Source organism: Helianthus annuus, chromosome 13 (assembly GCF_002127325.2).
Source record: "Helianthus annuus cultivar XRQ/B chromosome 13, HanXRQr2.0-SUNRISE, whole genome shotgun sequence".
Classification (NCBI taxonomy): Eukaryota; Viridiplantae; Streptophyta; class Magnoliopsida; order Asterales; family Asteraceae; genus Helianthus; species Helianthus annuus.
The window spans coordinates 56,072,629-56,095,263 of NC_035445.2; the positions used below are offsets into that span (position 1 = coordinate 56,072,629).

The following is a 22,635-nucleotide window of genomic DNA, read 5'->3' on the forward strand; positions in this document are numbered from 1 at the left end:
TACATGTGCCTCAAGATACCTGATCCTCATATGCTTAGCAATTTGCAAACCAGCTATCAAGGCTTCATATTCAGCCTCATTGTTAGTAGTTTGAAATTCACAAGCTATAGAGTGGGGTATTATGTCCCCCTATGGCGATTTTAATAGTATTCCGAGCCCTGTTCCTTTGACATTTGAGGATCCATCAGTATAGAGTATCCAAGGATCCTTGGTCTCTTCTAGCTGCTGGACTTCTAATTCAGCTTCCTTTTGCAAATCACTACTGAGATCTGCCACAAAGTCAGCTAATGCTTGGGATTTAATGGTTGTCCTGGGCTCATATCTTATATCATATGCACTGAGCTTCACTGCCCACTTAGCCATCCTTCCTGACATTTCAGGTTTCCTGAGGACATTCTTAATTGGAAAATTAGTTTTAACAATAATGGCATGAGTTTCAAAATAATGTCTTAATTTAGTAGACGCCATAATTAATGCAGGGATAAGTTTTTCTAGGTGTGAATACCTGGATTCAGCATCAAGTAAACTCTTACTTACATAATAGACAGGATGTTGTGTACCTTCGTGATCCTTAACAAGGACGACACTTACTGCTTTTGAGGATACCGCAAGATATAAGGATAACACATCTCCTTTTTCTGGTTTCATCAAGGCTGGGGCCGAGGATAGGTAATCCTTAAGAGCTCTTAGGGCACTTTCATGCTTCTCAGTCCACTCAAATTTCTTGTTCTTCCTTAGGATATCATAGAATTCCTTGCACTTTTCTAAGGATTTGGATATGAATCTGTTCAAAGCTGCAATCCTGCCTGTTAGCCTCTGGACATCCTTAGCATTGGCAGGAGATTTGATGTTCACTATAGCTTTGATTTGTTCTGGACTGGCTTCAATGCCTCTCTTTGTCACCATATATCCTAAGAATTTACCTGCTTTAACACCAAAGTGACATTTTGAAGGATTAAGTTTCATGTTATATTTGTCAAGGATATCGAATGCTTCCTCCAAGCCCCTTAGGTGATCCTCAGCCTTTCTGGATTTCACCACCATATCGTCTATATAAACCTCCATAGTTTGTCCAATTTGATCCTTGAACATTATATTCACTAGCCTTTGATAAGTTACACCTGCATTTCTTAGTCCAAATGGCATAGCAAGATAACAGTAGATACCAGTCGGAGTCATAAAGGCTGTATCCTATTGATCAGATGGTTCCATCTGAATTTGTTGAAATCCAGATGAAGCATCCATAAAAGTTAACAGTTCATGACCCGCCGTTGCATCCACCATGGAGTCACTGTGGGGTAATGGGAAAGGATCCTTAGGACATGCCTTATTTAAATCTGTAAAATCGACACATACCCTCCACTTTCCGTTTTTCTTTTGAACAACAACCACATTGGCCAACCATCTTGGATACTTGACCTCTCTAATCATACCTGCTCGGAGCAATTTCTCTACCTCTTCCTGGATAATGGCATTTCTTTCTGGTGAAAACTTCCTCCTCTTTTGATGGATTGGTTTGAATGACCTGTCAATGCCAAGCTTGTGAGTGATTATATCTTTAGATGTACCTGTCATATCTTCGTTTTTCCATGCAAAGGTAGTTTTCCTCCTTTTGAGGAAGGATATGAGGTCTTCTTTCACTTCGCCAAGGATCCCTGATCCTATATAGACCTTAGATTCAGGATCATCAGGATCCATAAGGATTTCTACTACATCCTGCTCTCTTGCCTCCAGGACATCCCTTGGAGGATACTTTGATTGCTATTGCTCCCTTGACTTTGAGGCTGGTTTCATTGATGAAGTGTAGCAGTTCTTAACCTCCTGCTGATCACTATCAATCTTCACTATTCCCCAGGGACTAGGGAGCTTCACACATTGATGATAAGTGGATGGGACTGCCTTCATGTCATGTATCCAAGGCCTGCCAAGGATAACATTACAACAAGATAAACAGTCAATAACACAAAATTTCTGATAAGAAGGCAGCCCTTAAATATAAATTGGGAGTTTAATGTCCCCCAGAGTATTCTTAGTCTCGCCACTGAATCCCACGAGCACAGAGGATCTTGGTACGATATCGGATTCAGGAATATTCATCTTCTTAAGAACATCAAGCTGGATAATGTTCACAGAGCTTCCTCCGTCTATAAGGATCCTGCGGACAAAATGGTTAGAAATAAAAAGAGTGATAACCAAACCATCGTGATGAGGATCCTGTATGTCAACACGATCATCTTCATCAAAAGTTATGACTTTTCCTTCGGAGACACTGGATGTTCGGATGGGTCTATCTCCATTATCCATCTTGTTTTCCTTTGCATGCCTTTTAGCTGCTGAGAAGGATGTTCCACAAATGTCTGATCCTCCAGAAATAAAGTTTATAACTTGTGCATCTGCTGGAGGGGCTGGAGCTTTCTCTGGGATCCTTTCAGGATCCTGAGTCCTTGACTTCTTTCTCCCCAATAATTCTTTCAAGTGCCCCTTGCTCAACAAGTATCCAATTTCTTTTCTCAGTGCAATGCACTCTTTAGTGAGATGCCCAAAGTCTTCATGGTATGCACACCATTTGGACTTATCTTTAGTTGCAGCTGGTCTGTCATTTTTCCTGGGCCATCTAGCTTTATCACCTAAATTCTGCATTGCAAGGATTAGTTCATTGTGATCAACAGAAAAATAATATTCAGAAATTGGAGGATAATCCTCATCATCCTCTTCTTGTTCAACAGCATGCACATTCTGGTTATCAGATTTGTTGTAGGATCTGAACTTGTTGTTCTTGAATGAGGATCCTTGCTTCTCTTGCTTTGAGGATCCTGCTAGCCTCTCCTGGATCCTCTTGTCATCCTCTAGCCGAATGAATCTAAGTGCCCGGGTTCTTACCTCATCTAGGTTCCTGCATGGTGTCATAACAAGATCATCATAGAATAATGAATCCCTCAGCAATCCCATTTTAAAGGCTTCAACAGCCGTAGCTATATCCAGGTTAGGAATATCTAAGGATTCTTTACTAAATTTAGTGATATAATCCCTTAATGATTCATTATGACCCTGGGTTATCCTATATAGATCACTAGTTAAACGCTCAAATTTTCTACTACAAGAAAACTGATTATTAAATAGGTTAACTAGATTAGCAAATGAGGTAATAGAGTAAGGGGGAAGACTTAGCAGCCATTTAAGAGCCGATCCAGTAAGAGTGGATCCAAATCCCTTGCAAAGACATGCTTCCTTTAACCTTTACGGGATGGGATTGATCTCCATCCTTTCCCTGTATTGTGCTATGTGTTCTTCAGGGTCTGTTGAACCATCATACAACTTCATGGTCGGCACGTGGAACCTCTTGGGTATCTCAGCATCACAGATTGGTGGTGCAAAACGAGATATCTTATGGCTCCCATCTGCAATCTCCGGGATAGGCTTGACCACTCCTGGGACACTTGATATCATATCCTTTAACTTTTGCAATTCTCTGGCCATGGCATGATTGATACCTGTATCCTGCATAAGGCCATGGTTAGTAGTATAAGAATTATTGAAAGTGTTACCTCCCATCGGGTTCAAATTAGGAAGAGTGGATGTGAATCCATATTGTTGAGACTCCGGAATGATAAAAGGACCAGTAGAAGCAATGGTCTACATTGGAATAAAATCTCCTTGATGGATATTTGAACTCCCTGATTGCAAACTCCTTAAGGATCCTGGAATCTGGAAGGATCCATGGAACTGAGAGGATCCTTGAAGCTGAGAGGATCCTTGAACCTGAGAGGATCCTGGAACATAGGAGGATCCTTGAACCTGCGAGGATCCTGGAACATAGGAGGATCCTTGAACCTAAGAGGATCCTTGAAACGGCCAGAATCCTTGAATCTGTTGCGCTCCTGAGTATCCTCCTGAGCTTGTGAAGGATCCTATATGCTGAGGATGGGATCCTGCTGGTTGGAAGTATGAACCTAAAGCCTGAGTCATTGCTGATGATCCGTAATGCACTCCTTTTGGTCCTCCCACATATTGAACATCTGGAACCACTGAAGGCTGAGAAGTTACAACCGGAGTATCGAAATTCAAAGATCTGGGCATCAGTGGGGAATGATCCTCTGCCGATCTCTTATGTTTCTTTATGTCTCCAATTTCTCTTAGAATCCTTTCATTGGTCTTATCCTGCTGTTGGATATGCTCCTTCATCTGCAAAATCAGAGTAAACAAGTCACTAGTAGTAGGAGTATAAGAAGCGGAAGAAGTTGGAGGTTTTGAGAAAATAGGAGTTGGTTTCTTCTCGGCATTTTTCTGAGGTCTAGAAGGTGGTGGAGGCAAAGGTGAAATGCCCTGAGATGAATTGACTGCAGACATCGCAGTGGAAGTATTCTTTGCCGATGAAGCCATGTGCTTGAATGCAATGAACCAAAATGATCACGAAAATGAGAATCTCTTGGGAATGAAGCACCAATTGCCCCACGGTGGGCACCAAACTGTTTTGGTCAAAAATCAGACAAGGATACTGCAACCAAACTCTCTGTTACAGGGTATGATGCTTGAATTGGTAAACAACAATGAGGATCACTCAGAAATGAATTGCACAAGTGACACAAAGATTTATACGAGGAAAAAGCCCTTGATCAATGAATGATCTCCGGCATAAAAAACCTCGGGTGATGGAAACTACCGATCACCAACTCAAATTAAACAATAATTCCTTTACAACTTCGGATGATAGCGAGCTAGGTACAAGGATCACTATAGTGTATCGTGTAGAAATGTATGAAAATTGCTAAGTGTTTTGCTGTAAACTGATGAGTGCAGTTGTACGAATGTGTGTAGCCAAAATTAGCCAAGTGTTCTAAAAATAGCTCGCTATCCCCTTTAAAAATAGAAAATATCTAGCCTAACTAACTATCCGCATTTCGTGCCTTCTCCCCACGTTCTCCACAACGTTCACAATGGTCAAGCACGTGCAGAATTGAAGGGAATATGCTCCAGGAATATCGCCATGACCAAGTCCAAGCCGGTACTCCTGCAAAACAATACCGAATTCAAAGTGAACAATCGTTAGTATAAGGATCCTTAGGATGATCCATGATCCTGATCCTGAAGCACTTCTGAGGAAGAGATTAAAGCATATGGTTTTGTTTGGGTTAAAAACAGAGCGAAATGCCAAACTCTAATGTGGGAGGATTGGTGTAATTTCGACTTACATTCTATGGGGGTCTAAATTGATGTATGTTTGGTGGACCATGTAACTAGCCGACTTAACATTTTTGGTTTAACTAGTAATAAGACCCACGCGCGTTGCAGCGCGAGCACATCGCAATCGCCGAATAAATTAGTTCAAGCATTACGTGATGCGTTAACCATATGAAAATGTACGTTTCAACGTATCCGATTGAACTCGATGTAACCTATATAAGCATTTGTAATTGGATCAAAAATGTAAAGTAAATCGAATATATAGCGTACAATCATAACGTATTATATTGTGAAATGAAAATGAATCACCTGACCATACTGGCGATACACCTAATCGTATAAAGATCACATTAAAAGGTTAGTTGTTGTACATGAGTAAATATAGCTAACATTCCATACAAACTACAAAGAGAGATAATAAACCTACCACAATTGCTATGACAATCTCGGATGCCAAGCCAAGAAAAGGAATATCACATCTTCTAACAATGAGAATAAATCTGCCACGGCTGCATGCCAACGACTGCCAAGTGAAAGCAAAGTACCCGCCAACAAATAAAAAAAAACCTCAACTTATCCCAAACCTACAGAAAGGCAAGCAAAGTGCCAACAAACAAAAAAAACCTCAACTTAGCCCAAACCTACAGAAAGGCATTCAATTTAGCTATATGAAGTATTTTAAAGTGTGTGTTAGGGAACATTTAAGAATTGTGGGTGTTATAGCACTTGCATTTTAAACTTTTTTGAAATAAACGAAAGTGTAAATTTAAACTTTTTTGCTACAACATACAGTCTTTTCATGTTCATAAATAAGTGGCCGGTGAAAAGAGAAGTTGCGCAGTTCTATAAACCAACATCATTTTTATACCCATTCAATCCTCAGCCTTTTTAATTCAAAGCTTTATCCAAAGTGATTAGAGGAAAGCTTACAATGTGACAGCATGCCCTCCAAATGTGCATAATAGATTGGTAGCTCCTATAAAATAATAAAGCACCAGTTTTTTGGCCCAGAATGTTTAACCATCAACATACAATTATCATGGTCAGTCGTAACTTTTATCCAAATTAAGCAAAAACCCATATGAGATCTAGATTTAAAACACCGAAATATTAGTTTCCTTTCTAAAGATAGTATGTGAGAAAGAGTGTTGTGTTTTTTATAATATGGTACCTGACTATGAATTAAAGTTGCAATAGCCATGTACCAGCCAAGAAAAGACCAAATCCTGTAATTGTAGAAAGATGGAATGAACACCTTGGTGCCACAACATGCTCTAAAAATGTATGTCCAAATGATCATTTATGTAGTAGATGCTATTGTCATTTAAAAAAAAACAAAAAAAAGTCTCATTTTTTGCACATATTCAAGAATACTCATTTCATATATGTATGTCCATGTCCTTTATCCAGATGATCATTTCATTGGTGACAATCCCTCATTAAGCACTAAAGGATGACAACTGAAAACTCGATTTTAGTCGAAAGTTTTGAACTTTATCTTTTATGTTTTTAGTAACATAAGGCCGGTCATACCTGAAATGTGACCTCTATACTTGGTGCTTAATTTTTGGGTCCCAACTCATCACCGTTACTATCCTCGTCAGCATACTCTTCTCCTTTAGGGTTATTCTCGTCTAAAGGTCCCAACAAGTCAAGTAAATTCTTGAAGATCTCTTTCACACCTTCATCAGGTAAGTAATTACCATTAATGTTCAGCACCTTAAACCCTGGTTTACCTATAACAGCCTTAGCCAGAACCCTAGCTCCAGCCCTTATATTCATATTGGTGCTCAAGTCAACTTCAGTCAACCATGGAAAGTCTTCTTCAAGGGCCTTAGCAATTACTATCACACCGTCTTCTTTCAATTCATTCTCTGGCAAAAAGTATCTTAACTAAGGATTCTTTTTTTTTTTGAAATAAAAAGATCAGCCAAACCAGAAGCTGCTTCTGCATTGCTAAATCAAAGAGAGACAAAGAAAGAACCATTCAGATATCAAACATACATAGGAATAAGAACCTTAAAACTCTGTTTGCTTTGTATACATACTCTATAATTAGAGTACATGAGCAAACGTTTGTAAATACATAGAAATAAGCAATTCCTAGCGGTTCACTGTTACTTAAGTTCAAGTAGAATACAAAGCACATGAGATTGCACGCACACCTTCGACACTTTATATGACTATCAAACTGCAATATTAAATAAGGTTGAACTCTTAAAACACGAAATTATGCGTTGTTCTTACCATTTTTTGCGTAACTTGAAAAGTGGTTGCAGTTCTGAGCGCGAAAATCAGTCGGTCTCAAATCCTCGATTGGTAAGTGAGAGAAGCTGCATGTTGATCATCAGAGCAAGCAAATTTCAAGACTGTATTAAATCACTTTATCATAAATTAACTTTTGGATCTAAACTATAGATTGAAATCAATAAAGTTTCTATTAAAATATGTCAAATAAAGTATCTGGAGAGAAAAAAAAACCTCCATGAAGACAAATCAAAATAATTGTAGATGAAAAATGCAATGGTTTCATGAAATTTTTTGACCGTGTAAATCAATAATCTAACATCGATGTATAGAATACAAACTACCTAACATGAACCCTAACAAACCTAGAAATAACATATCATTAATACAAATCAAATAACGAAAATCACAAAGCACAACATCGTTATATCATGTATGTGATCGAGAATTGACCTGTTATTTTAGGGTTTTGAACAATGACAGCAAGATAAAGCCATGAAAAACAAAGATTGATGGATGAAATAGTTGCAGAGATAAAGCAAGATAAACCCGCACCAACCAACAATAAACTTCTTCTACTCAACCAAATACCATCACCTGCTCCACCCATTTTCACCATCACATCCACAATCGCACCCCCTAATCAAACCCTAACCCCATAAAATTGAACACTAACCCCTCTGATCTGGTTCATCTACAACTTAACCCTTTTAATCGAGCCCTAACCCCTTGAAATCGCCATCTACAAGGTGCTTATTTAATGTAAACAGCCAGATGGGTTGAAGGAGTTCAAACGCATCAAGTGGTGGCAGTGGTGCCGAAAACCTACAAGTCCATATATGAAATCGAAGTGGCATGCAGGGGTGAACTAATGGAGAGGAGATAGTAAATGGGTTATGTTTTGAGTAGAATCAGCCACTGGTTTCGAAGAAGGAGAGAAGGGTGGTTGGCGTTTTGATTAGGGTATTAGCCACCGGAATCGTCGCAGACGGTGGTGGTGCACTGGCGAGAAGACAAACAGTTTTAATTAAATATGAAATTTTTGAGGGTTGTCGGTGGCAAAAGCCACCGACTTTCTCTTTTAAGATGGTACTAGGATTTTGCCCGCCGCGCGTTGCGGCGGCGCGCGACGGGTGGAAACATATAGTGATAAAACACGATTCGTAAAACCTAGTGCGTAAAAGAGAATTACAAAAAAAAAAGTGTAAATCACAAAGGCATACACAAAGTGTACAAAACAATGCCAAATACATTTCGAAAAACACAATGCATTGTCATTTGCAAAAGTATGAGTTGTAGTCTAGGGGTTACAATTGCAATTTTTTTAAAGTTTGGCCGGTGTAAAAATGGAGTAATAGTGCAAGGGGTAAAAATGCAAAGTCTAAAAAAGACAAAGAGTAAAAGTATAGGGGTCGTGACGGAAATGTGTAAAAGATGAAGGGGTGTTGGTGGAAATGTAAAAGAAGAGGTTTGGTGGCGTAACTGTGTAAGAGCTAAAGGGGTGATGGTGGAAAACCAAAGTAGAGGGTTGGTGCTAGCAAAGTTTGAAAGATGAGGTTGTGGTTTTGGAAATCCAAAGTAGAAGGTTTAGGGACTAAATTTATAAAACTTTGAATATACCAAAGTCAAGGGGCTACAATTGCAACATCGTGAACGTGTGGGGGCAGGGAGGCAAAGCCAGTGAGAAACCTGCGCGCGTTGCGGCGCAAGTACATTGCAAACATCGAATAGATTAGTCGAAATGTTATGTAATGCGTTAAACATATGAAAACGCACATTTTGACGTATCCAATTTAATTCAATAGCATTGTAGCTGGATAAAAATGTAAAGTATATCGTATTTATATGTGACCCGACTCATACATAGGAAACGTACAAAAAGCATAAAATGTGTATCAAGGGAAAACTAACACGTGTAATGAAAAGTGATATTCATATCAACGAAAAAAATTATACTCTTAGCGTGTTGCGGTAGGGTCGAAACGTAGAATTGAAAACGTACATAAAACAATCAAAAACCAAATATATTTGACCTGACTTGTTCCCCAAAAAAGTTTACATCGAAACGTATACCATCTCGAATTTATACCGACACATAAATTTTAATATTCATAATGCAACCCGCGTGCAATGCGTCGTAGGCACGTTGCAAACAGATTAGTCCAAGCGCTATGTCATGCGCAAACCATATGAAAGCGCATGTCTTAACGTATTTAGTTCAACTCAATGTATGGTTGAATCCAAACGTTTAGTTTTTTAAAACAGAAATTAGTGAACGAAAATAATTAAAGAAAGCAATAAGCCAAAAGTGTATAGATATACGGTACAACGATAAAGTTGAAACATTATAAAGTTTTAAGATTTAACCTCAATGGTCTAATATTGCAATGTAATTGAAGTTTAACTTGGAATGAAAATGGACCCAAAACACAATTTAACAAAATTAAAATCAAACTGCCAAAATGTATTTTACTCAAAGTATGGATGAAAAACTAAAGTTTAACTTGAAAAGGAAAAAGACTCAAAACGCAATTTAACAAAACTAAAAGAAATGGGTCAAAATGTATTTTACTCAAAGTATGGGTGAAAAGAGAAAATGTCAAAATGGACTCAAAACGCAATTTAAAAAAACTAAAAGCAAAGGACCTAAATGTATTTTACTCAAAGTATTGTGTAAAAAAGGAAAATGACATATGCATTTGAGTGAAAAAAAGGAAATGGCATGTGCATGTCGGTGGCCTATGCCACCGACTTTGTACTTTAAGTTTATAAGGTAATAAATAGAATTGCTTCCCATGTATTTAATATATATGCGTTCACAGGGCAGGAGGACATTTAATTGGACTCAAAAACCATTTTCTATAAAGTGGACTTTTAGTAAATTGTAATAGACCATCCAAATGACATGTGCTCACGGCCCAATCCAGTATTACCTTCTTCTCCTTTAAAGAAAAGTCAACCAAAGCCGGTGGAAACCCCACCGACTTTGGTTTTTAAGATAGTATAGAATAAATAAATATTTGATATCCATTCAAAAAAATATTATTAAGTTTCTAATTAACTGGGCATGTCAATTTCAAAACTCTTTAAATACATTAAGGTAACGTTTGGTATGAAGGAATAGAAGGTGGAATGGAATGGATCATTCTGATGGAATAAAAAGAAACATGTTTGGTTATCATATGGTAATGGAATGGTGCATTCCAAAGGAATGTAACTCCTTCCAAATATAACAATTTCCATTCCTTGGTATGAGGATGTTTTTTTTCCATTCCTTCAAAGAGTAGGAATGAAAAGAAATATATTATTATTATTATTATTATTATTATTATTATTATTATTATTATTATTATTATTATTATTATTATTATTATTATTATTATTATTCATACTAATATTAATATATATCAAAAAATTTATTATTAATTTTTTACCATTAATATATTATTATTATTATTATTATTATTATTATCATTATTATTATTATTATTATTGAGGCAATTATATTTTTACTGTTCGGAAAAAAAAAATTATTTTTGTCGGTTTTAATACAATTGTGTTTCGTTACTTCATCTTTTTTGCTTATTAAATTGTATTCTATTCTCATATGAGTAACCAAACATCACAATGGAATGGAATGATCCATTTCATTCCGTTGTCCATTGCATTACCTGGTCCATTCCATTCTCTCATCCATTTCATTACCCCATACCAAACAGACCCTAAGTTTCTAATTAACTGGGGCCATCGCGATTTCAACGCTCTTTAAATACAATTATTATTATTATTATTATTTCACATAGCATTTTAATAAATTATTAAATGCATGTGAATCCAATCCTTTTCCAAGATAATAACATTATCTTACGACACTTGACATATCATTATTATCACAGAAGTAACATTTTAATAAATAACTAAATGCATGTGAATCCAATCGTTTCCCAAGAGAATAACATTATCCTAAGGCACTTAAGTACTTAACATATCATTATTATCATATACGTAACAACTTAATTGCTTGAAGAGCCCAACTGATCATTGATAGATGCATGGAACACTCAAAGGATAATATTGTATGTGCTACATATATTCATGATGATAAGAGTTTTATATTAACTCCGGATCATGTATGTTATGTCGGTAGTTGACACTACGTAATGTCAATAACTCGGACATTACTCGTATATAGACGAGCCATGCAACCTTGGTGTTGGAATTGCCATAAGAGGCTCTTTCTTCCTCACTACAGTCCCAAACTTTTCAGATAACCTAATCTTCTCTCCTTCACCCGATCTCCAATCAAATGAATGAACATGTGAAGAAAGTAAATACATAAACATCCTCTCACCCATCATAGCCCCAGGACATATTCGGCGGCCTGATCCAAATGGGAAATAGTTGAAGCCACTCTCACTATAATCCAGCTTATGATCCAGAAACCTTTCTGGTCAAAACTCCAAAGGATTTTCCCAAATTGTAGGCTCTCTATGTATTGCCCATACATTAACAAAGACTCGAGCACCTTTTGGGACCGTCTAGCCACCAATAACACATGACTCGCTTGGACTATGTGGCAATAGGAGTGGAACTGATGGGTGTAAACGTAGAACTTCTTTCATGATCGCGTGCATGTAAGGTAGGTTTTTTATGTGGGATTCTTCAACAATGTTGCCTTTACCGACAATTTCATCAAGTTCTTGATGGGCCTTATTGAGGATCTCGGGACTGTCGATCATGTGAGCTAGGGCAAACTCAAGTGTGCTTGAGGTTGTGTTGGTTCCTCCAATAATCATGTCCTGCCATATTGGCCAAATTTTCATAAAAAGTTAGTATAACATGCAGGCATGTCTAAACCGTTTCAAAAAATATGTTACAACTATACTTAGACTTCACAGACATTCACATTGTTTCACTTTGTTTGGCAAAGTAGAAATTCTATTGAGAAGATAAACATTAATATATAATCTCATTGAGACACTGAAGCTACCCAATAACAACTTGAAATTGACTTTTTAACACCTTTCACTCTTGAACAAAACCGTCTGGGATGCTACGAAATATGAATAAATTTCAAAGGTTGTAACCTTTATAGCCTTGTAAGATTAACTCTGATTTTGATTTTGTTCAGAAAACAAAATGCACTCTAAGGTTGAAAACTACTAAGACTTTGACTTAAACTTGAACTTGGAAACCAATTTGGCATCTTGCTTGTGTAAGATTAAATATTTTATACTATATTTAATCTAGTAGCCATTATAATCATTTACATTATATGGATCAAAATATATAACAATCCTATTAAATAATTAGTTGGTAATTGTTGATGGGCCTAATTACCCTTATTAACTAGTTAGGGTTTCCTCCTGGGTGCATATATAAGGAGACTTATGTAGAGGTTCTAGGGTTAGACACATAACCTAATTACTCTCATAACATCAATCGACCTCCTCTCCATAACCGATTCCCTTGTCGGTTACTTATCATCACCATCATTAGATTGCATCCTAAGGAGGAACCAGATCAAGCTGACAAACATGTCAAACACTGTTGCTGCGTCTCCATCTGGATTCTTTGCTGGCCTGTACTGGTGCAATCAAAGGTATGTTTTCATGTTTTCCATTATGTCTAAACAGAACTGATCCAACATGTGGTATCAGAGCATATGTTGATTAGTCAGTTCCGTTTTCGTATCCATTATTCTGGGATTGAAATCTGGAAAACAGAAGTTTTGAAAACTCAATAAAATTCACGGCTGGTTTTGAGTCATATGTGCCGAAATCATTTTTTTTTTTGGAAAAAGGATAATTAAAAGTTCACTCGAAATCATATGGTTAATATTGATGTCCGAAATCTGTTTTAAAAGCCTTAAATTTTCAGGTTTCGGGTTCCAGAATTTATGTTTTATTTTTAGGGTTCATCATATGTTCTTAGGAAAATTCGAAGATTCCTTTATGTTTTGGAATATAATTTGGATTTTTGAGTGTTATTTCCTGTTTTGATCTGTTTTGCATTCTAAAGATTTTCAAAATCTGTTAATAGACAATCAGATAAAATTTTCGAAATATTATGATAAAATTAGATCAACACTAAAACAGGAAACCATATCTCAAAATCCCTAACAATTCGAATTTTCGGTTATGTTTTCACATTAATAGCTGTAACAGAAGTTTCAAGATAAGTTTTAACCACCCGAGACACTGAGGTTACGACTCGAGACCATTAATGAGTCGAGACCTCATAATGTTATAAGCTGAGTCGAGACTTGACTCGAGATCTCACTCGAGACCTCATAACTTGACTCGAGATCTCACTCGAAACCTCATTATTTTAGGCTGTTTAATGTGAACTAAGATTTAGCGCTAACAGGTGGTTTGCTATTAAATGATTGGTTTTTGTAATTACTTAGTTAATTAATAAGGATCAAATAATGTTTTACAAAACCAAAATGGCTTAACTTGAATGAGCTTCTGATGTGTCACTTCTGGCCAAAGCTGATTTGATGCATATACTTATCGTTCAAGTATTACGAAAGCTATGTTAAGTGTGCATCATAAACATGAATGTCTTAATATCTGGCCAAAGCTGATTTAATTCCTTCATAGATGGCATACTTAACAAGTGCATAACTAAAGTGATTGTCTCAATTTCTGGCCAAAGCTGATTTGTTACAACCACTTTGCACACATGCTTAAATGATTACACTCCTGGCCAAAGTTGTTTTGTCTTCGTTTAAGTAGAACTTTAAGTAGTCTATTATTTTGATGTTAGTAATAGACATATCACAACCTCTTCACATAATGATCCTTATATTAATGATTCTCAATTAATTTTTGTGATCATTTTGTTTGCCTTATTCTTAGTATCCATAATTTTACTCACTATAATTTTCTTCTATAAATCTATATTTCATCCACTCTAATTCCTTAATCTAATATGTTTTGCTTAAAGTTTCTATAAGAACTAGCTCTTAAATTAAATCCTTGATTATATCTTAAGACACGATGATCCTATTGCTCTCTTCTGATAAAGCACTACAGAAGAAAAGTAGAGCATGATGAATAGGACAAATCAAACATGATGTCTCTTATGATAATCAAGAACTCTGTAACATAAGTGCTGTCACTAAAAGGTTATTCCAGATTAGGTCTTTCCTAAGACTAATCTATAATTGTGGAATAATCACTAGAACTCCTAAGATGCATGCCTTCATTTAAAATTATAAATTATAAAGCTAAGTGGTATACGTGAATACATAACAATGTACAATACCATGACCCATAAAGTTAAGGGCTTACACATGGAAATAAGTATATTTTTCCAGTACATTACATACTAAGATTTTCACTTATACAATTTGATGCCTTATAAATCAACTATAACACTCAAAAATACCAAAGTATAACGAGTGTGTTGATAAGCAACATATGTACATAGAAATAAATATTTGAAACTGGAAAATAAGATGTTATTCACCTTACAACCACTAAAACCTTAAGGGAGGATTGTTCTAAGGTCCATAGACAAATTACAAGTGCTAATCCCAACGTTACGGTTCTTCAAGGGAAAATCTCACTGCATAATTATGTCATTAGACTAGGCATAAGCAACGAGACTATCCATTATTCTAAAAAACAGTTGGATAAATTAATTAGATAGTAACTTACTAATGATATTTAAGTCTGATAATTCTTTAATATTCCTATTAACACATGATTAGTTGACTCTAGTTTTAAAAGTTTCCTTACCAGAAGTCAACAAATAACTAACATGAGAGTTAGTGACAAAATTAATTGTTAAGGCTATAAGAACCATAATAAGCAGTCTTCTAACAACGTCTTTCGATACCTTATATATTCTAAAGATTAATCAGAATATAGCATCATGATTAAGAAATGTTATGAAGGTTGTGAGGTTTACATAGTCAACATAAAGTCACACTTATCTTAAACTCTCCTCTTATTTGTTCTAAATATCTAGATAGAAACATTACTAAGATGAAATACCTTACTTTTTCACAACTTTTGTCATCATGCAAATGAGAATTTGACAAAAGGTAAATGAGACTTATAAATTTCATCCATTATAACTAAAATTCATGAGAAATCATAACATGGTTAATGAGGATGATTTTTTTATCTAATCTCATTTAAAGTGATTTTAAATCATGACGTTAAAGCCTTAAAATATGACTTGGCTTAAGGAATAAGCATGGGTCTATCATAAGTCATTCATTGACATTCGTGGAACTTATTCTAAATGGAATATTAAGACATAATTCATTTATCATTTAACAGACTATCAACTTGTATCTAAATTTTGTCGGATATGGCCCACGGTCTTAGAAGAAATCTATTCATATATATACTTAATAAGATTTCTATTAAATATGTCCCTAAAGTTTCTTATGATATCAGGACATTAAAAGAAATCAAATAAAGTCTAACGTATATGTGATAGGCTCCCACGTCACGTAGCTCATTGAAACTTCTCTTGTAGCATTCTAGAGATATTAAAGATCAGTGGGAGCATTAAGTGTCTTAATAATAACTTGCACTAGTTGCAAGAGGTGGGGGAGTGAAAATTTTACATTACCTAAATTTGCACCTCTTGTACAAGACACCGCTCCATCATGACACTGTTCCATCAATACTTGTCTCCTTAAAATCTAATGCTACTCTTACAAAAGGTTCATTGTTGCTTAATTGTGGGCACACTTAGATTTCTTACCTAAACTAACATAATCCTCAACAAGAGAAATCACAACGACTAACGTCATTAATTTGTTTTCTCTATTAGAATTTGTTGGTCGTTAAATATTGACCCTAAGCATGCTGAGTTCCTAAAGATTTCTAAGGTCAGTAGGAGTAGTCAAAGTCTTTATCATGACTTGCAAGGAATACAAGAGGCGGGGGGAAGAGTGTCATTAAATTTCACTCCGAATTTAACTCCGATTACACCTCTTGTACACCATACTGCACCAACTCTTACAAACTTAGAATGAAAATGATAGCAACCTAACCAAGAGCTAATCCATAAAACTGAAACTTCTAATAAACCCAATAATCAACTAAGGAGGTCATCTAGGTTTAAAAGCCTACTAGATTTGATGATTACATAACCTCCCTAATGAAGTTGAAATGTATTTTTGGAAATGTTTAATGATCCTATCTCTTAAAATCAAGCCATTAGCGTAAATCAATCATCTGAATGGAATAAAACAGTTTTCTAGTAAAACTGATTTTATGTGTTCGTGTAACGTTTAGGATTTGATTGAATTACCTAAGAGTGTTCATAACTAAACCAAATCCTGATATAAGCGTTAAGACACTGAGAAGCATGATTGATTGTCAAAGGTTATTCTTAGGAAGAGATAAATTATCAAAGATTTCTTTGAGGATCATCACTATTCTAGTAGCTTATAATGGTTTAAAGCTACATTAGATGAACATTAAAAACAATTTTCCCTAACAAATGGCTGACACATTTACATGTTCGTTAGATAACAACCTAAAGTTTCAAACTGATGGTTAAAGAACACTTTATTTGTAAGCCAATAATATCCATGTATGGGTTAATGCAAACATCATAATGTGATGAAAAGCTAACGTAATTATTTTCATCAAGAATCAAGTGGATTAATGAACCTACCTCAAAATGAGTGGGAGCAACTAAGATAAACTTGCCTATATAGATGATATTCTTTTGACAAGTATATGTTACATAAGTCAAAGCATTGTTAACACAAACTTTGATATAATAGATCTCAGAGATGTCTCTTATGTAATAGATATCATAACGTACCGAGATAGACCCAATGGGACATTAGTTTCGTTCCATAAGTTTAACATTAAATGGGTCCTTACATATGTAACAAAATACTGCTCTCCTTTAGAGAATAATAGGATAAATGAAATTATTTCCTTATGCTTCATTAATTGGAAGCCTTATGTAAGTTTAAGTCTATACTCGTTTAGATATTACTCACATTGCAACACACTAGATATGTCTAGATTAATGTGTAGCATCTAATGGAGTATTACAATATCTTTAAAAGAAACGAGAGACTATAATTTGAAGAAGAAGTGAGAACTCAAACCGGTTTATTACTCTAAATTGTGATATTTAAAGATGATAGAATGTAATTTTGGGTATATCCTTATGTCAGCAGACAAACCTATCTCATGGAGGAGTCATAATGCACTGATATCAACAACCTAAGTTATAACGACATAATATAATCACTAAATGTTGTTGGAAATTTATCAGTGGACTCATAAGTTTATTAACTCCATATAATTAATGTTTTGAAGAATTAGTGTGATAAAGTCAGCTACCATGACTCCTTGAACAGTAACAGTTCAAGAGGTGCTGCATTAAATTTCGATACGCAATTAATTATTCATTTATGAACGAATTGAGGAAACTAAGTTTTGTATCGAATACATTCATGATATGCTTAAGGATCCTATAACTGAAGGGCTATTACCCATAAGTCTTATTAGGAGAGCTCATAGACGGGTATTAATTAATGGCCGTGCGCAATTGCATATCATACTATGAATGACTAAGTATTAGTTAATTTTCCTCATCAGTTTGATTTTGTATGTCTCTAAGAATATGTCAAGCCGGCATAATGGCATATAGATAAATAAAGTTACAAATCAAACAAAGGTCTTATGCGTATTTTGATCATAACGATTAGGTTTTAAATTAAGGCTATAATATGATTAATGGGGGTCCTGAGTCGCATAATGATTCAACGGCTGTATTTCTCTGCTATAGTACTTGTTTAAGGCTAAAATAAGTGTTAACTCCTGATCAGGCTTATCTAACACTCATAGTAAATGATTACTCGGCTAAGTGGAAGAATGTAAGATTAAATATTTTATATTATATTTAATCTAGCCATTATAATCATTTACATCATATGGATCAAAATATATAACAATCCTATTAAATAATTAGTTGGTAATTGTTGATGGGCCTAATTACCCTTATTAACTAATTATGGTTTCCTCCTGGGTGCATATATAAGGAGACTTATGTAGAGGTTCTAGGGTTAGACACATAACCTAATTACTCTCATAACATCAATCGACCTCCTCTCCATAACCGATTCCCTTGTCGGTTTCTTATCATCACCATCATTAGATTGCACCCTAAGGAGGAACCAGATCAAGCTGACAAACATGTCAAACACTGTTGCTGCGTCTCCATCTGGATTCTCTGCTGGCGTGTACTGATGCAATCAAAGGTATGTTTTCATGTTTTCCATTATGTCTAAACAGAACTGATCCAACAGCTTGTTAAAAAAGGACCCAAAACTTGACTCACAATTAGGAAACAAAATATGACCAACAAGATGTCTCAAGAGGAACCTTGATAGAAATCCTTGAATGCTCCAACATAGACCCAACACCGATCTAACTCCTAAAATGAAACCGAGAAGTAAATCAACATGAACAGATCAAGTGTGACAACTCACAAGTCAGTGTACTTGGACAACCCGAACTGGTTTATAGGGTTGAATTTTACAAACCACCAACCCGGGTTGAACCCAACCTGGTTTCACTCTCAACCCAGTTTGACTTTTTTAAGCTTCACTCTAAACCGGTTTGAACCCGGTTTAAGGGTTGAATTTTACAAACCACCAACCCGGGTTGAACCCAACCCGGTTTCACTCTCAACCCAGTTTGACTTTTTTAAGCTTCACTCCAAACCGGTTTGAACCCGGTTTAAGTTCAAAACTCTAACCTGATTTGTGCACCTCTAGACAACATTGCTTTTCGCAAATGTGTGTGTATGACTATGATTTGCAAATACCATAATCAATGCACACACATAATTTTGTGATTGAAGAGGAGAAGAGAGTTCTTGGTTTCAACCGGAAAAACTAAGTTTCTTGATTAGGTGGCCTGTGCCTAGCCCAGTTGTTTGCGTGTGGATACTCATAAGAGGTGAGTACTCACTTCATTCATCCACTACACCAACAAGCCTTCCAACTTCCATAAGGTTTGTTTTTCATATACTCTTTATGCTTGTATATATTTCTTGGTAGATTTACAATACGGTTATTATATACGGTTGTATGTCTTTTGGCTTCCGCTGCCAAATTCTTTTTTTCAAATTGACATATATACAAACAGAGGCGTAGCTTTCAAGGGGCATGACGTATAATACAAATATCAACAGTAATATCAGAGTCACGTCTACGAGTCCTTAATACATAAATATATTTCTTTTGGTCAGTTGAATATATATAAAAAAGTTTTTTTCATAATGAAAACTAGTTTTTAGATATGTAAACTAAAGTTTTCATCCCCGAGGTTTGCACAAAACATTAGGTTTCGACCATCTTTAACTGTCCAAACGCCTCTTAACTTCTTCATTAATTACCCCACATCCCTAAACCTAATTAACTTACCTTGTGGATAGAGTTTGGCCATTCAGCAGGGTAAAGTGAAATATGATGTTAGATTCTAAGTCGTTAATGATTTCATAATTAAAGTGAAATATGATGTTAGATTCTAAGTCGTTAATGATTTCATAATTAAATCAAAGGTAATCAATTATTAGAAGATTAAATAGCGAAAATACTAATCTTTAGACTTTATCAAAAAAAATTGTGGATATCTACTTCTAGATAAAATATGTAATGTCTTAATTTTTAGGCTAGATCCATCACTAATACTAACACATGAACTTGTTTATTACAATAAGTTAAATAAAATTTTAATATATTAAAAGAGGTAAATTGGTGATGAAACATAACTCTAAGAGCATGTGTAATGGTTCAAGCCTTTTAGGGGCATTTTCTGTCATATGGATGCCACGTCATCAAGGGGATTTTTCATCCAAAAAGGGTGTAGTGGTTCAAGCCCCATTCTTGTCCCTTCAATTATTATCCTCTTTTGTTCAATTATTTTTTAAATAAATATAAATATGGTTCAAGATAGATGTGGGAGAATCTTATTGGCCATTCACAATCATCTTAGGCGTGGAAAAGAAAACACCATTAAAAAAAAGGCAAAAAAAAAAAAAAACGCCCAGGGACGGTGTGATGGGCATTGTGGAGCGTTTTTGGGGCATTCTACACCCACTATAGGTGGTCTAGAAGTAAAAAGTCTTTTGAGAGAGAGAGAGTACCAGTAGCAAGCCTTTGATATGGGTTATGGTGATTGACGTTTTGGACTCTCCATCATCTTTAAGTTGCAACAAGAACTGCAAAAAATCTTTATTTTCAGCACAATCAATCTTCCTTCTTTCATCAATAATTCTATCAAATATCTCATCAATCTTCTTCATCGCCACCTTCATACTCTTTTCAATCCCTTGCACATCCAACCAAGCTAAACCCGGATAAAAATCAGACAAGTTTGGTGCAGCCATTAACCTAGTAACCTCATTTATCACATTCCTGAACTCTACTCCAAACCCTATCCCATCCTTTGTGCCACCCCATATCATACCCATAACTACATTCATAATGGTCAAGAACATCAAGTCCCCAATGTTTACTGGAGACCCAACTTGCATGTTGTACACATGTTTGATGTTGTTCCTGATCTCTTTTCGTCTAATATAGTAAAATGAATCCAATGTTTCCTTGGTGAGCATCTGACTAACCAAGATCTTCCTTAATACCCGCCATTCATCCCCATACGGCAACCATACGATGTCATTCCCACCGTATGATGAAACCTTGTAAGGATTCAGAGATAAATACTGGTAAATAATATTTATGGTTGTTGAATAAATGAAAAACATATCTCTTTATACAAAGATATTACATTACAATGAAAACAATAATCATAAATTTAACTGGCTAGTGATGTAACTAACCAACTTATGATAGTAATAAAACATCTATCGTTATCCTAACATTTAAATTATACATAGAATAATAACTAGCAAACAAGCTTAAACATAACTGGTAAATTTGCTACCAAAGAGCCTTTGGCATAGTTGTATTAAGGTACGTAAAATGGTGATTTTTCTAACTCGAAATTTGACTAGAAACAATGTTAGGTTTGCCAAACTCACTATATAAAAAAAAGAAGTCATAAACTGATGCCCCTTCCTTTTGAGTCCGGCAATAGAAAATGATGTAGAATTAAAAGAAGATTAGATTGGTGTCAAGAAGTATAATTAACTATGCTAACGAACCTTGCTAGCAGCAGTTATATCTCGGTTGGCGAAGATGGTGTCATGAACTTTTAGCACCTCACGGGCCAGGACCGGGGAGGAGATCACAATGGTCACTTTTTTACCAAGCCAAAGCGTCATAATTGGACCGTAGGTTTTCGCAAGGTTGGCAAACTGTGAGTGGAGTTCAGTATCAAGAGATAGAAGATTGCCAACTATTGGTAATCCTCGTGGGCCTGGTGGAAGTGATGGGTTGGTGCCACCGTTGTTGGATTTTAACTTCCAAATAAGCCATAAGATGGAAAACACAGCAGCGAGCACGAGAACTACAAGATCAACCTCCTCCCTGAAGGATAATTTCAAAAGTGCTACCATGTTGGACAATTCACGAGCACGTATTATGAAAGGGTGGACAAAGTGATTTATATAAGGGATTTGAGTAGGGTGTTATCAGTGGCGGAACCAGAAATTTTTTTTATGGGGTGCAGAAAATTTTTTGGGTCTTTTATCTATCACTACATAATAATTTTTTAGTCTGGTTCGGATCGGGTCGGTTTGGAAAAATCTATTTGCACACCTCTTATACGTGGCTAAAAGAACCACTGACAAGGGGGGGGGGGGGGGGGGGGGGGGGGAGGGGGGGAGGGGAGTCACTATTTTCAGATGTCTCAGTTTCACAGAAACGGATATAGAAATTTTTGGGTCAGTTCAATAGTTCAAGTCGGGTCAAATTAATCGCAATAAAAATACATTTTTGAATATGATATACGTACTACGATTTTTTTATGTTTTATTTATTTATTTTTAATACAAAGAATGTAATAAATTTACAACCATATATAATATATTTTAATATATAATATAACATACCGAACTAACTTAAAAACCGAATCAAATAAAGATTTTACTGATACGTCAGTGATTCAAATTTACCATTAAAAAAATAAAGATTACATAAAAAAAATTAAAATTACACATGTAAACAAAATTAATTCATTATTTTCTCTATTTATATTTGAAGATAATTAAATGAAGCTAAGTCTGTGATGGTTGCAGGCT

General features: G+C 35.6%; 1 pseudogene; it reads right to left on the bottom strand.

Annotated features, from left to right (window-relative positions):
* Positions 1-11,486: 11,486 nt before the first annotated feature.
* On the bottom strand, positions 11,487-21,965 carry LOC110897894 (annotated as a pseudogene).
* Positions 21,966-22,635: the final 670 nt, after the last annotated feature.